This window comes from Sinohyriopsis cumingii, chromosome 6 (assembly GCF_028554795.1).
Source record: "Sinohyriopsis cumingii isolate HCF-2022 chromosome 6, ASM2855479v2, whole genome shotgun sequence".
Classification (NCBI taxonomy): Eukaryota; Metazoa; Mollusca; class Bivalvia; order Unionida; family Unionidae; genus Sinohyriopsis; species Sinohyriopsis cumingii.
The window spans coordinates 66,138,759-66,153,655 of NC_142966.1; positions in this window are offsets into that span (position 1 = coordinate 66,138,759).

Consider the following 14,897-nt stretch of genomic DNA (forward strand, 5'->3'; position numbering starts at 1 on the left):
TTATCCAGAAATAGCTATCTCTCAAATTGTTAAATAACTCCGTCACTGCCACCATCTTCCTTTTCTTTATTCCGTAGAATGGCGCGAATGACGAACGCTGTGATTTTTATATGTAAAGCACGGACGTGAAGGAACACATCCCCCTACTTTTCTCTTCTCATATTATCTACTATCCACACACGCAAAGAAGCTAAACAAACTCTTACTTTACTATCCACAAACCCCATTATGTACTATTCACACACGCGAAGTAGCCAAAACTAAATGCTCATCTAATATCCACACACACAGAGATGCCAAATTAAACCCAAAATCTACTAACCACACATGCGAAGCAGCTAAAACATAACTACAATCTACTATCCACACACGCCAAGAAGCCAAATCAAACCCAAACTCTACTATTCACACACCTTGACAAGCCAACTCAAACCCCAAAATCTACCGTCCACACACGGGAGAAGCTTAAACATAACCACAATCTACTATCCACACACACTTAGAAACCAAATCAAACTCCAAACTCTACCATCCACACACGGGAGAAGGTAAAAACATAACCACAGTATGCTATTCACACACGCAGATATACCAAATCAAACCCCAAACTCTACCATCCACACACGCAGAGATGCCTAATCATAACCATAATTTGCTATCCACACACGCGGAGAAGCCAAAATAATAACCACAATCTACTATCCACACACGCCGAGAAGCCAAATTAAACCCCAAAATCTACCATCCATACACACGAAGCAGCAAATAACATCACCAAAATCTACTATCCACACACGCGAAGAAGCCAAATCAAACCCAAAATCTACTATCCACACACGCGAAGTAGCAAAGAAAAACAAAACAAAAAAAAAAACAGAAAAGCAAACATACCATTCACACAGAAGGGAAGGATAAATAACCACACACTCTACTATTCACACAAACGTACGAGAGCACATACAAAACCCAATAATTCATCATCCACACAAACGTACGTGTGCGCTTACAAACACAAACACACACACACACACACACACACACACACACACACACACACACACACTTCACCACGAAAAAGAGTGAATGTTTATAATCACACTACTTCACATTCACACATTGGCAAATTGAATAGTGTTTATTTCCTACATTTTTTATTAGCCCTGAAAAGGGCTGTTTTTCTCTGGAACTCCAGAGGTACCTATCTAATGACGACACCTTCAGGGTCTGGCACCAAAGACACAACGTCTACTCCAGTCATTCTCCCAGTTCACTCTTGTGGCTGGGAGTGCAGATGCCTGATGGTTAGTCTCAGCACCCCAATCTTCAGTTTCTTGGATTCTGAAGATTTCCCTCTCTCTTCTTCTGTGCCACACCCGAGGATGTCGTCCTTGCCGTGGTTCCCGCTCTCTCTCCTCAAAGTTTTCCATTTGGGGGACAGCAGCTCTTGTTACCGGCTGTGGTTGTTGTGGTCGTGGTGTAGCTACTGGTTGTAGTGCAGCCATAGCCTGTGGAGGTTCCCTCACCAAGGGCTTCACCTCACAACTTGGTCTCATCATTATGCGAGACCTGATTCCCCTCTTCTTTTCCTCCTCATCTTTCTGTCTTCTCCCTTCCTCCTCCTGCTCTATCCTGGCTTCTTCAACAACAACCTCTGCTGCCAGTTCATCCAGGAGTCGCCTAGCATACTCCAGATGCATCTGAAGTTCGATTAACTTAGTCAGTCTGCTGCTCATTCTACTCATTTTGCACTGTTGACAGGTCAACGATGGGTAGCCCGACTGACGAGTGATCCGTGTATATACTTGAAGCACGCACGTGAAGGAAAACATCCCTAAGACCCAGACTTACATTATCTATATAATCAGCCCAAAACGCGCGGACCTAAAATAAACACTCACTCACTTTTTATACTGATAAGCACTATTTTAAACATTTTTTGACTAGTGATTGAAATGAAGGACGCAGTCACACTTTCTAACCAAGATAAAGAAATCATGTGCTTATAGACGCACTTCTATCTTTTTTCTAACATACCATAGGCAATGAAATGATTATTTCTTTTCGAGAGGATGGGGTAGCCCTGAAAGGGCTTTTTTTGTGAACGAAGGGAGATGGCAATCTTTTAGGATCTAAGATAGCAACCTCCTCTATTGGCAGACTTTCTCACAGGATAAGGTCTGCTTCTTCGGAAAGAGAAGCAGAACTCTTTGGAGTCGACACGACAGTCGACAAAGCCTCTGTCAGGTTCCTGTTGCTGTTGCTACTGCTACTGTTGTTGCTGCCACTCTCTCTCTGCTGTTTTTGAAGTCTGTACTTCTCCGTCCATTCTTCTTTTTCCCTGTTGATTTCATCTCTGAAGAGTTCTTCTATCAGGTCTTGAGTGACTTGTAACATTCTGACATTCTCTATCTCTTCAGGCTTTGGTATCAGACTTTGTCTGACCCGATGCAAATTCACGCAGTCTTCGTTCAACTTGGCTAATCTTGAGCACATCTTCATAGGAGGATAAGTCGACAATGGAAGTTCAGACTGGAGACTTCCCCTCTTTTATGGTAAAAGCACGGACGCGAGGGAGAACATCCCTACACGGTTTCGAGTCGGAACGGTCAAATAGTGTCATTTGAGGGATAGAGAGAAGTCAAAGAGCATGGTTCATGATTCCCGTAGCAAAAAAACAAACAACAAACGCATTTTTTTCTAAACACAACATTTTTTATTTAAAAATAACTCACAACTAACAAGTAATAAATTTTTAAAAATTAACCATTCAAACAATTAACAAACATTTTTTCAATTAACACTCTATTTTGGACATGGTTGACACCATGGTGAATGACATTGAGATTTCCACTGTTGGAAGTCATTGGGTCATGGATGTACACTACGTTTCCTAGCTAAAGACAAAAGATAATCATAATGACCTATGTAAAGAGGGATAACAGTCTCCCATGGCTTCTAACAGTCTAAAATGACTTCTCTCAAACTGTTAATTTCTAGGGTATTATCGAATTCGGCATACAGGAGGACATTGACCGTCTGGGGTAAAGGTTCTGCAAACTGAAGTTCCACACGCAGTTGACCAGATTTGATAGGGTGGAAATGTTCCTCGTCGCTGCCTTCGTCTGGAGTGAAATTAAAAGCCCACAAAGCACAGCCTCCTGCATAATCATCGTACAAAATGCCGTGACTGGTGCTGGCTTTTAACTGCCAGGAGGCTTCGTACAGGGACAAGTACGATCTCAAGTAATTCCTGTCACCAAAAGTCGGGTACACAAGGCCTTGACATTGCGACTTACTTCGATTTTGGACACTTTGTAGTGCTTAAACTGGAATGGATTTTGATCGTGGACTCCGTTGAGTGCTGCATTGCTCACGATGACAGCGATTAAACGTTTGGGTAACTGTCCTTGGAACAGATGATCTTCGATCTTGGATCGGAGTCCAGCAGGAATAGTGAAAGTTTTTACTTCCATACGTCGTATCAGATACTTGGCGTTCGTTCTGCCCCAAAGTGTGACTGATGTCGTTTCCCACTTTAGGTAACACTTCCATGCGACGTACGTACAGTCTGGCTTCTTGAATGATGGTTTTGTATTCGGCAGCATGAGCCATCAAATGGAATGCGGTACTGCTATGATTCAGTCTCAGGCAGATATCCACACCGTTCAGCAAATACTTCTCTTGCAACCACATGTCCAAATGTAAACGTTCCATCAGTTCTGAACTTCGTCCTTGCAGGATTTTCTTTCTACGGTCGTTAAACCCCACATTGTGAGGATCGTCATCTCCTGTCAGGACGGTGTCGTTAAACGTGTTCTCACCCGCTGTGCCAGGTTTCCATACCACGCAAGCATCCAGAGCGTATTCTTGGCTTCTTTTCCGTACGTTAAGAAATTTTCCAGGTACGCTCGATAAGGGTAAGTTTCCATGCTGCTGCTGATCAGTTTGTTATTTAAGTACAAGTCCACTTCGCTGAACAAGGAATGCATGAAATTGTTGACAGGAGCTACTCTAGCATCGGCTCCTCGTGCAGTGTCGTCCGTTTTGATCACTTTGACTTTCAGGTACAAGTAACTGCTATTCAGATCGATGTAATCTTCGGGTTGTCGTTTGATTTCAAACTCGATGGGAGCTGAATCCCTTAATGAGGAAACGGGATGAAATTAGACTCAGTGGGATTCTTGCATCGTCATCATGGTGGGTGGCATGGCAAACAGATCCAGTTCCGACTTGGAACAGGCGCAAGACTCTTGGTGCATCATTTTTTTTTTGTTTCTTATAATCAAAAACGTCTAAGTCTCCAACAGTTCTTCTTTTCTTTGTCTTTCTTGGTTTAGAAGTGTGAAGTCTAGTGAAAGGGTGTTTCCTTCGTCGTCTCTTTCTGCCTTGTCCTTGCTGATTCGTCAGGGAAGTAGGAATGTCTGACTCGTTTGCGTTCAGGGTATTTATAGGAGTTTCTCGTCGGCCCAAAATGTCTTTGCCCGTTTGCAGCAAGGCATTTTTGCCTGCCCTCAAGAATGCTTCTTTCGGGTTTTGTTTGTCAATGATGACATTTTGGAGAAATTCTTTGCTTGGATCAATGCCGCATCTCTGAAGGCACGTAATCCTCGTGTCACCATCAGTTTCAACACCGGAGCCACCGAACGAAAGGCTGATTTTAACATATCTCCTAAACCGTGTCCTCGCTGTCGAGCAACGCCTCGGTAAACTGGATACATGTCTTACAATTTGTTTGAGAATCGTTTTGGAAAATGGAATTTTACCGTGACGTTCCCTTTGGAGAATGGAATATTTCGTCCCAGATATCCTTTCATAGCAATGTTGACAGTGTCAAAATACGACCTACTGACGGGCAAATAGTGCAAATTCACGGTGTACGTGATAGGTGTTGGCACCTTCCTGGTCATTGGCCGTGGTGCTATCCTATTTGAAAGGAATGACACGCAGTAACGGTACGGAGGTGTGTCCCACCACGTTATACTACTCCACATAGGAGTGCACAAAGATCAAATTCAGTCCTTGGTTCAGTTCTACCGGGTTTCCAAAAGCCCTGTAAAAATCCATATTACTGTTGTTCTTGGGACTCAAATTGTTTGCTACCATCGGTTCATGTCCACACAGAATTTCAAACAAACTGCCATTAACCTGAGGGACATTGTGTCCGTATCCTGAAATTTGATCATGAGGCGATGAGCCACTTAATGGTACTCAATCTTCACACTTCTTTTGACTCTGTTCAGGGCTTTGCCAAAGGCTAAGTCAAACCTGTCCGCAATAGTGTCCACCAAATGTTCACCACTAAAATAAAACCCTGGAGGAATTTTCAAGGTGTTGATACTGAAGGCAGGATTGCTGGCTCGTCTTGTGTCCCCTGAAAACCCGATTTTATTGATTTCTTCTTGCAATTGGGCATTTATGATTTCCACCTGGAAAGTGTTTTGCTTTTCAGTGATGTTTTTGATTTGCGTCGGGTGAATAATTTCCACCAAAGCCACTTCCCAATGGGCTTCGTGATCTAATTGGATGGCCTGAGGTAATTTGGCCGTGTAACAGCACAAAGTGCTGTGGGGAAACACCTCCATGGAACTGTCACTGGGTAAGGTTAAGTAAAATTGGTTGTTATTGTTCATAATTCCAGAGTTCTGTGGCTGTCCGATGGGTTACTGGAAGTCAGAGGTGTGTCTCCACCCAAAATCGGGTTGTTATTGCTGTTGGAGTGGTGACTGGCACTGGACGCAAGATTCCCGTTGTTAACGATCTAGGAGAATTTCAGGGAGGGATTGGGAAGCAGGTAACCGATGGAACTGCTCAATAAAATGGTCCACAATTGTTTGTCTCCTTATTGCAAACTCCGATTGGCAATGGTTGCACCGATGACACAATACACCACACAGATTTGGCAGAAAAACATGATTTGCGTTTTACGCACACGTTCTCCACACCACACCCACAAGGGTTGTTTCTGTAAATCTTGCAGAGAAGAACTGGGCGAAGGAATGGTCGCTGCAGTATTAGCGGTAGCTGCGTCTGTGTGGAAGGGTATTATGGTCACTTCTTTTTATAGTCGATGACTTGCGAAGCGTCGATCCAAGAATCAAAACTGGGAGGATATCCTTTCCAACGTACTTTGACTTCTTTGACACGTCGTTGGCTCATTTTTCGGGTTCTGCGTTCGAGAATGCTTTCGATGTCGTACACGTCGTCTTCTTTTTTGGTGACACGTTGTAACTCGGGTAAGTAAAACGTTCCTTTTGAGCACTTCTCCGTTCATGTCTTCCAATTTATAGACGTAGGATGACGGCCATGCACTCGTCCAGTGACACGAAACAATTCGGTCTTCCAGTTAGGCAAGTAACCTTTGTCAAAAGTGCGTTTGGTTTTGCAAATGCGCACCAAATCTCCTACGGTCAACACTTTACTTTCTCGGGGATAGCGACCGTCGGGGACGTGCCAAACAGGCGATCAGAAACCAGCACTTCATTGTCGGGAGTCACCTCTTGCGGGGCACATCCAACGCTTCGATGGTAACATTGGTTGAACGCTTGTACCATGTAAGGTAAGATGTCGATGTACTTCAGAGTGTGGTGATGCGTAAAATATTTCCACATGCGTTCTTTCAAGGTACGTTGAAAACGTCCCACAATGATGGCTTTGGTTTCGGGATTCTCTGTGGTGAAAAAATGAATCTCACGTTTCTTTAATTCTTTCTGGAAAGCTTGGTTCAGAAATTCGGTGCCTTTCTCCGTTTGCCATCGAAGAGGGTGACGACCGCTTTGTTTCAGCACCATTTGCAGGGCTCGTACTAACTCGTTGCTCGATTTGGAAGTCAATGGCTCGACCCAGGCAAATTTGGAAAAGACGTCGGTGACACAAAACAAATATTTGTAGCCATGATTGTAGCTGGCCAAATGAGATACGTCGGCTAAATCGGCTTGCCATTGATGATCGATGCCTTCCACTTGGGTACGACTTCTGGAAAACTTGCGTCGAATAGGTTTATGTAATGTGTAGGTAGCTTGTTCTTGTAACCATCGTTGCACTTGTGTTAAACGTAGACTTTTCAGTAGAGTTTTGGCAGCACGATACAATTTCTGAACTCCTCCGTAATCTGCAGGATGGAATGGGTCGCAATAAATGATGGATAAGACCTTCTCCATTTTTTTTGTTTGTTTGTTGATAAGGCACCCACTCCTCGCTGATGCTACTATGGGCGGGGCGAAAGGGTGGTTTGGAAACGATGTCCGATGGGCCACGGGAGTAGAAGTCGAAGCTAGTGGTGAAGGTGGTAATGTAATAACTTTGGTATTCTTTTCTTCTTTCACTTTTGGTTTCCCTTCTTTCTTTTTCACTTCTATCGAAGGAGGAGTGGACGTCATCTTTTTAATCCAAGCCTTAATTTCTTCTCGTTGGGGTGTGGGGGAAGGGGTCAACAAGGACGCTGCAGTCTTAATAGAAATGGGAGCTGCTAACGGTGTTTGAAAAACGTCTCGTATCTCCTCTTCCTCGGGCTTTCGTGGGGTGGCGTTTCTCATGACCCCCTGGGGATGGTATTGGTGGTGGTGTGGGGAATGGACTTTTCATCAAGGTCTCGAAATCTTTCAGAGTGGGTACAGCTGTTTCGTCTAAAACTTTCTGGTGGAAGAGTTGCAGTAGTTGCAAGAGTTGACCTTACTTTTTGCGATTTTTCTGTTTCGGACAAATCGTGGCGATCCATCAACGACTGCAATTCGTGTTGTAACTGGGACATCTCACTCAAATTAGGATTGGGAGGTAAATGAGGTGTCCGCTGTTCTTGCCAACGATGGTATTCCATCCATCGTTTGTAAGGCACTAAAGCTAGTTTTCGTCCTTCCATTCGATGTCACGGATCACGTGTGGGATCTTGGGCCTACAGATGTCCTTTTAATCTTGCTCCCACCAGTCCTCGAAACATGGTTCCCAAGACTCCTTTCAGCAAAGAGCCTAACAAGAGTGGCAAAATTCCCCCACGTTGGATCACATCTTCTTCTTTTGACGAATGGGGATTTTCTTTTGAACCATTTGGCGAAGAACGTGACGATGTTTGCATAAGCATTGTTTCCGGTGTTGCGACAAAGGGATTGTGCCTTTCAAGACGTTCAAACAACATTCGCACACGGTATCGACGACATCTTTGGAGGCCGTTTGAATGAGTTTTTATCGCAGGGGTGGAGAAGCTTTGGACAGGACAGACAACATGTCCCCATGTTTGACTAAACGATGAGGTAGTCCTTTCCTTTTCTTTTCTTGGGGTTTAGAAGATGGATGTTTTCTGGAGGGTGACATCTTTGCTTGTGGGTTCCGGGACACACACCAAAAATACACTGGCGTCGATGAATAAGCACACGCCCTTTAATCTTTTTGTTTTTGGACTATCGCTTCGTCAAAAAAGTGACAATGTGTTTTCCAAAATTGCCAAAGAATCTTTTCTTGTGGTAACGACGATGCTTGGCTCGGGGCTTTGTCGGATGACGAGACTGTCTTTGTCTCTTTCTTTTTTGGACAGGAGAATGATGATGGTGACGGTGTGCACTTCTTTGAGGTGACATCTTTTGGGAGTTCAGGAGCACAAAATCACTTATACCCCTATTTTGTCTCAGGTCTTTTTTATACTGGAACGCGTCGCCACTGATTGTCTTGACGTCGTATCAACTTGAGGGCAGGCATCACACGTTGAAAAAATCCAGTAAACTCTGTAACATGCCCGATCTCTCTTGGATTTTGACTTTGGGAACAAGTACTTTTTCTTGGGGAGAACTTTGGGGGCATTAGGATCCCATCTGAGAGGAAGCGAATGATGACACCTCCAAGAGTACCGCTCCCTCCAGGTTTCAAAATGATTTGCTTTTTGGTTTGAGTGTCGATGCGGGAATCGGCCAGCTGGGTCAAAGCTACTTTGTTTCTATCAAAAAGCGTTTGGTTTGATGAGGAATGTGAATGACGCCTGATGAGGAATCTGACGAGGTTGTACGCCGATTGCCACTCTGTAAAACCACACGATGCATTGAGGTGGACGATCGATCATATGATGTTTATGTTCGATCAAACGTTTGACAAATTCGGTTTTGCCTGAACCGCTAGGTCCAGCAATGGGCATGTTAAAGGGATGGCGAAGATACAAAGCCTCCCAACTGGCACGATCTAAGTGTTCGTCGATGACTTTGAAAGTGGTGGAAGAGGGAGCAGAGACACTAGAGGTAGTCATTGTGTCAGGAATGTCACTTGTGACACGAAAACAGACAAGACAAGAGTTTTTATACTTTTTTCAGGACACGTTTATTGATGTTTCAAAAATAAACACGAAAGACTAAAATGCATCAAAGTCAAATAGTTATGTACAACGATAACATGCACATGAAAACGATCAACGTGGAAGAGAAACAAGTCTCTGTACAATATGTGTTTGGTCACTAAGATGTCTTAGGGACAGGGTGTAATGTTCTGACAGTCTTTACATGAGGTAATGTCACACAAGTGTCCTCCTGAAAGGCCATTCAGGAATGCCCACGACAGTCCTGTCCTCGGTGACGGGTTCTTCTGGCACTGTCACTAACACAGGTTGAAAAGTGACTTTTTTCCTTGGACGTTGAAATGTTGGATCCACAGGCAAACCACGAATGTTCTCTTGTAAAGTATCCATTCAGGGATTACTGATATCGTCCCACTAAAGGTAAATAGTAACAATTGTGAGACCATCAAGCATGTTCCAGGTTTGCCGAATCTTGTGGTTCCCAGTGGTGAAGTGACACACTGCAACTGAAGCACTTAACTTTATCCTCTTCGCCCAAGAAGAAAAATCCGGCTCTGGCTAAATCTTCGGGGGTTGGTCCTCCCAGATACTTAGGCCATTTTCCTTTGAACGATTGAAGACGATTTTCAAAGTTGCAGTATTCAGGCAAACGCACAGGGAACGAATATTCGTCTTTCACAGGATCTCGATGAAGGTAGGGTGACGTGGACAGGAGTTTGCTCAGGGCTGGATGACATCCGTAGGGTGGTAGACGTGAAGGTTGACATCCACATTGACAAGGAAACGCAGTAAAGTGTCCACAGTAACCAGTGGCATCGTTTTCGCATCCTTCAGGTTTTACATGCATCGAATCACTTTCCATGATAGGGGTAGTGATACTAATGTTCCCATGATGCTTTACTGCATCAGTGATGTCACAACGTACAGTATCGCTCACATCGCAAGGCTGAGCATCGGATTCCACTTCAGAGGCCCCAAACTTGAACTATGTCTGTCTGAACTTGTTTTGTGTTTCTCTGAAAGTATTCATCTTGTTCGCTTGGTCTTGGTAGTCCCAATGAACTATAGATCTTGCACATGGTCCCTTTATATATACTGACCAATATCGATGCGATCGTACGGCAAAGTAAAGTGGTTGGGAAGTCGCACTCGCTTCTGGTGCACAATTTGTTAGACTTTTTCCAAGGGTCGACTGACGATGTGGTGAGTGGGTAAACGTACAATCGTGTTCGGTTGATGAGTGGTCACTTAAAAGTTTTCATCCTCTCTAGACTGCAAGGCTTCTTTCAATACGCCAAAGTTGACCACTCGACTGGTACGATAATTGAGAGTCAGTCCTTTCACTTTACACTCCATGTGCACTTCTCCTTGTGGGTCCCGGTATTCGTAGTCGTAATTTTTAGGACCGCTACTAGCAAAACTTAGAATCTTGTCGTCAGGATGTTCGTCTGTCCAGGCTCCTAAACGGTCTCCTTCGATGTTAGGGTGTTGCTGACCCGGTCGATCAATGTAGATGCAACTGTCCGTGTCAAAGTACAGGACGCAATCCCCTAACAGTTCTAAAGCTTCGTACAATTTTAGGCGCGCATGGGCTGTCACGTAAGCTGCAATGATGACATTTCCAAATGCGTCGGCATGGACAAAGTCCAAATCTTCTTCGTAATTGACTAAGATCAAATCCTCGCGAACGACGTCCACGTGATTCATGAATTTGGTTTTGTCGTGAATCATCTGAAGTAGCGGGAAGGTTCTGTCAAATATTCCATCTTGGGTAAACACGGTCGTTGTGCCATTTTGCCCCACAAACAAAGTAACATCACTTTGGCGAACGATCGCATGCCTGCGTTTTTCTCGATGTGGTCCAAAGTGATGCCTTCTTGTTCCCAGTATTTCTCTTTGAATGCATTTTGGTCTTCGGGAGTGTGACACCAGGAAGGATAGCCGCTGGCTTCTTGTTGCAGTTTCAAAAAGGCATCCACATAGTCTGCAAAAATGCCTTTCTGAGTGGGGTCGCCCTTGTTCGTAGTGCTGTGTCTTGGAAAAGTGGTAAATTTCTTACACTTCTAACAGTTGGTATCCCATGTCCAGTGCTTTGAACAATTCCACGCTGACCCACTTTCCCGTCAAGGCGCGTTCTTCCTGGATGTGCTGACAAGGCTCGTCATGTTTGCACATTTCGGCACAAGATCGGCACAAGGGAAACATCAGTTTGTCTTGGCAATGGTGAAGTAACACGGGATGGTACAAGTCCGTGGGAGGCAAAACTTTGCACTTGATCAAGCCTTCGTATTGTCGAATGTGGTTCAGGTGAATGTGTTCCGTCACCAATTGTGGGTGCCCTGCAGGAAATGACAATATTTCCACACGTAGTGATACAGTGAGCACACGTCCAAGTATTTGATTTCTTCTCCTTTCTCTTTGTTGGCTTGGTACCGCAAACGGTTCCATTGGTCCTTCCTCCATACAAACTATCCCTCGGGTTCAAAGGGTCCACCCACTGGTAACTTTCCACGAGACGTTTAAACTCGGGATCGGTTTTCAAACGGTGATCGTACTCGTGTTCCCACATTTCCACCACTTGGTATCCTTCCTGTTCTAACTTTAGGCGTCGCTGACAAGTGGCCTGGTACAAGTCTTCCATGGTTCGTTGTAAAAACTGATTTTTAGTGTCACGATCAGAGTAGCAGACGGGACATCCGTGAAATAAGAAACCGTTAAAATCGTGCACGATCTTGGGGTTTTCTAAGTCCCAGCCAACTACCCAATACGTTCCGATGGTTTTTTTGCCCCCTCCGTTGCGGGCATGTTAACTCCATTTGTCTTCCTTGTCGCACAAGTAATGTAACCAGCGTAGGGCTTTGACCGAGTATTCACGTTTGACATAATTGGTCGTTTGAGGGCTGATGACAGCCACGGTGTTATCAGGCATGAATCGTTGTCGGTAGACTAAGGAACACGCTTTGGCAATGGTACAGGCTTCTTTCAAACGATCGACCCCTCCGTTTTCCATGAACAGTTCTCGAAATTTTCCACAGTAACGCCGTAAAATGTCCACGTCGGAACGGCAATACTTTTACATTTCTTCCTGAAAGTCGAAAGGGTCCGAGGCGTGAGTCTGGTACCAAGCGTAGAAAGTTTCTCGTTCGGTGCGCATGTCGTCGGGGTCGTAGTCTTGAGCCTCAGGCAAATGGGGTAGAATGGCATGTTGATTGGCTTCCGTATTGAAAAAGTGTGGAAAGTAGCCTTTAGTCATTTCTGTCATTCCAAACGTTTTAGGCATTCGACTCAAAGGCATGGCCAAGTAACTCATCGAATCTTTAAACTGTACTTGCCCCACTTGCATGGAAATGATTTTGGCTCCCTTCAAAGTGACTTTAGGACGTTCGTTGCATTGTTCCGTATATTACCTCAAAAGAAACTGTCCATCGTATCCCGAGAAATTGTGGGCTATAACTGTGGCATGGCGATGACAATCCCCATCACGTTCAATGTCCTCTTGGCTCCACGTCTCGTCGATGTGGTCTAAGATCCATCGGGCGAAATTGGCTAGCGTGTTGGGTCCACGAAAGATGTTTTCACGTTCTCCAGGAATCTTGCTGCAGTGAGGGCAATGACTAAAGATAGGTTCTTGGATACACTTTTCACACGCTCGATGAGCCACATAGAAATTAGGAATGTGAATGCCAGTCTCTTGTTTGCATTCGAAATCGAAAAATATGAAATTCTCTTTCTTCTTGTGGTCCTCATTTTCCTCTTGTTGGAGTTGGTACTTTTGCATGTAGCAGTGATGTTCCAAGTCCACGATTTGGTGACAAATGTGACATTTTTTCTTTCCTGAAAATACGTGTGCCTTGGCATTATTGGTACGTATGCCTTGTCCACAGGTAGGGCACAATCTCAGCGGTTGACAAGCATATTTCTTCTGTGAACCTTGTGTTGTTAGATGTTGTTGGTAACAGGTAGGGCTGACAAACGTGCGCTGACAAACTGGGCAATGCACTCGTTCTTTTCCTTCGTCCAGACAGGGTTGAGAGGCCAAACATCCTGAGCATTTCGATCCACAATGTTTGTGTTGCTCTCGATTGTTATAGCCATAGTCACATTTCTCACAGTAATAAACTGTATCCCAGGAATCCAGTGATATTGGCAATTGCATCGAAATGTTCATCGTGATGATAGAGGTGAATGTATTTTCCATCTTTAAAATCTTGGCCTCGAAACAACAGAGGCCCGCGCACGTCTTGAGGGTGCACTTTCAAGGTGTAGTGTGGAGCTAGGACATCTTGCAATGTCTGCATTTCAGGAATGCCACAGGGTGTGTCTTTGGACAGGCCAGCTTGTTGTAACAGGAGTTCTGCTTCATTTCGTTGTTTGGCTCGGTCCGATCGTTGAATAGTTTTCCAGGCTCTTTTTCATTCTGCCGTGTCGTTCTTGTTGGCATAGGTTCGTCCCACCACGATAGCCCTGGCTAAACACATCTGGTCTTGAGGATTGTTATTTCGGACGAGGTTACGCTTAATGCTACGAAGGTCGTTCACCAATAACACCTTTCTGCGTTGTCCGGTCCCTTGAGGAGGAGAGACGTGGGTCATAGATGGTGTAGCTTTACCAGCGGTGATGTGAAACTGGTCATTGGATTGTTGTACCTGTTGAATCTTGTCCATGACTTTGGAAGGTGTCAGTTTTGCGGGTCTGCTAAACTCGATCAAAACAGGGGATTTCAAGCTGTCGTGATCTATGGAAAGTCTCAAGCCATCGTCTTCTTTGGCTTGACATTGTCGCTTTAGTGCGGTTAACAAAGAATCCCACACCTTGGTGATGTACCCTTCTGCTTTCTCCAACGGTACGTCGGACGTGAAATCTTTAAAGTTCACCCTGTAAGTGTAAGCCGTGGTTCTAAATTTTCTAGAGGAGCGCTTTTCCGTCTCTCGAATGTGATAGCACTTTTCAGGGTTTACTGGTGAACTTTGGTTAGGTGCAGACTCTGTGGACCTGGATTCTGGTTCACTCATGTCATCTTCAAAATCACTGGCATGAATTTGCGCCAAGACTTCAGCGATGGTACGAGGCGATAGATCAGGTTTCTGCCTTTTACTTTCTTCTCCTTTCTTCACGAATGAATGTGATCGTTTCATCTTGACTGCAAAAAGTCAAATGACTACTTTTGAAACACCATGGGTCACTTTATAGCTATGGCAGACCAACGTCTAAATAAAGGGTGTGTGTCTTGCCCTTCCACTATTCATTTTACTCTCATTGGATCAGAATAGACCAGGCATAAAACGTAAGTGTCTCTTAGTTCTATAATAAGAACCTACACTCACACCTACCCTAGGGGTAAAAAAGGGCTTTTTGAGTTTTAATTGATATTGGCAATTGAAATACTATCTCTTTTCGAGAGAAATGGGTTTAAATCAACTTCAACTGTCTTAAGCCTTTGCCATGGCCAAGGCCTACTTCTGGTTTGCCTCGGTCGATGATGATTTGGTAGAAATCACTAAAGGTGGTTCGACAGGCGTAGTCACAGGGTTGGGTTGTTTAGATCGGGAAGGTCTTATTCTCTTCGGTCGTGATAAAGAAGTCTGATACATTTGTTTCAGACTTCATAACTCTGCTAAAATGTCTGAAA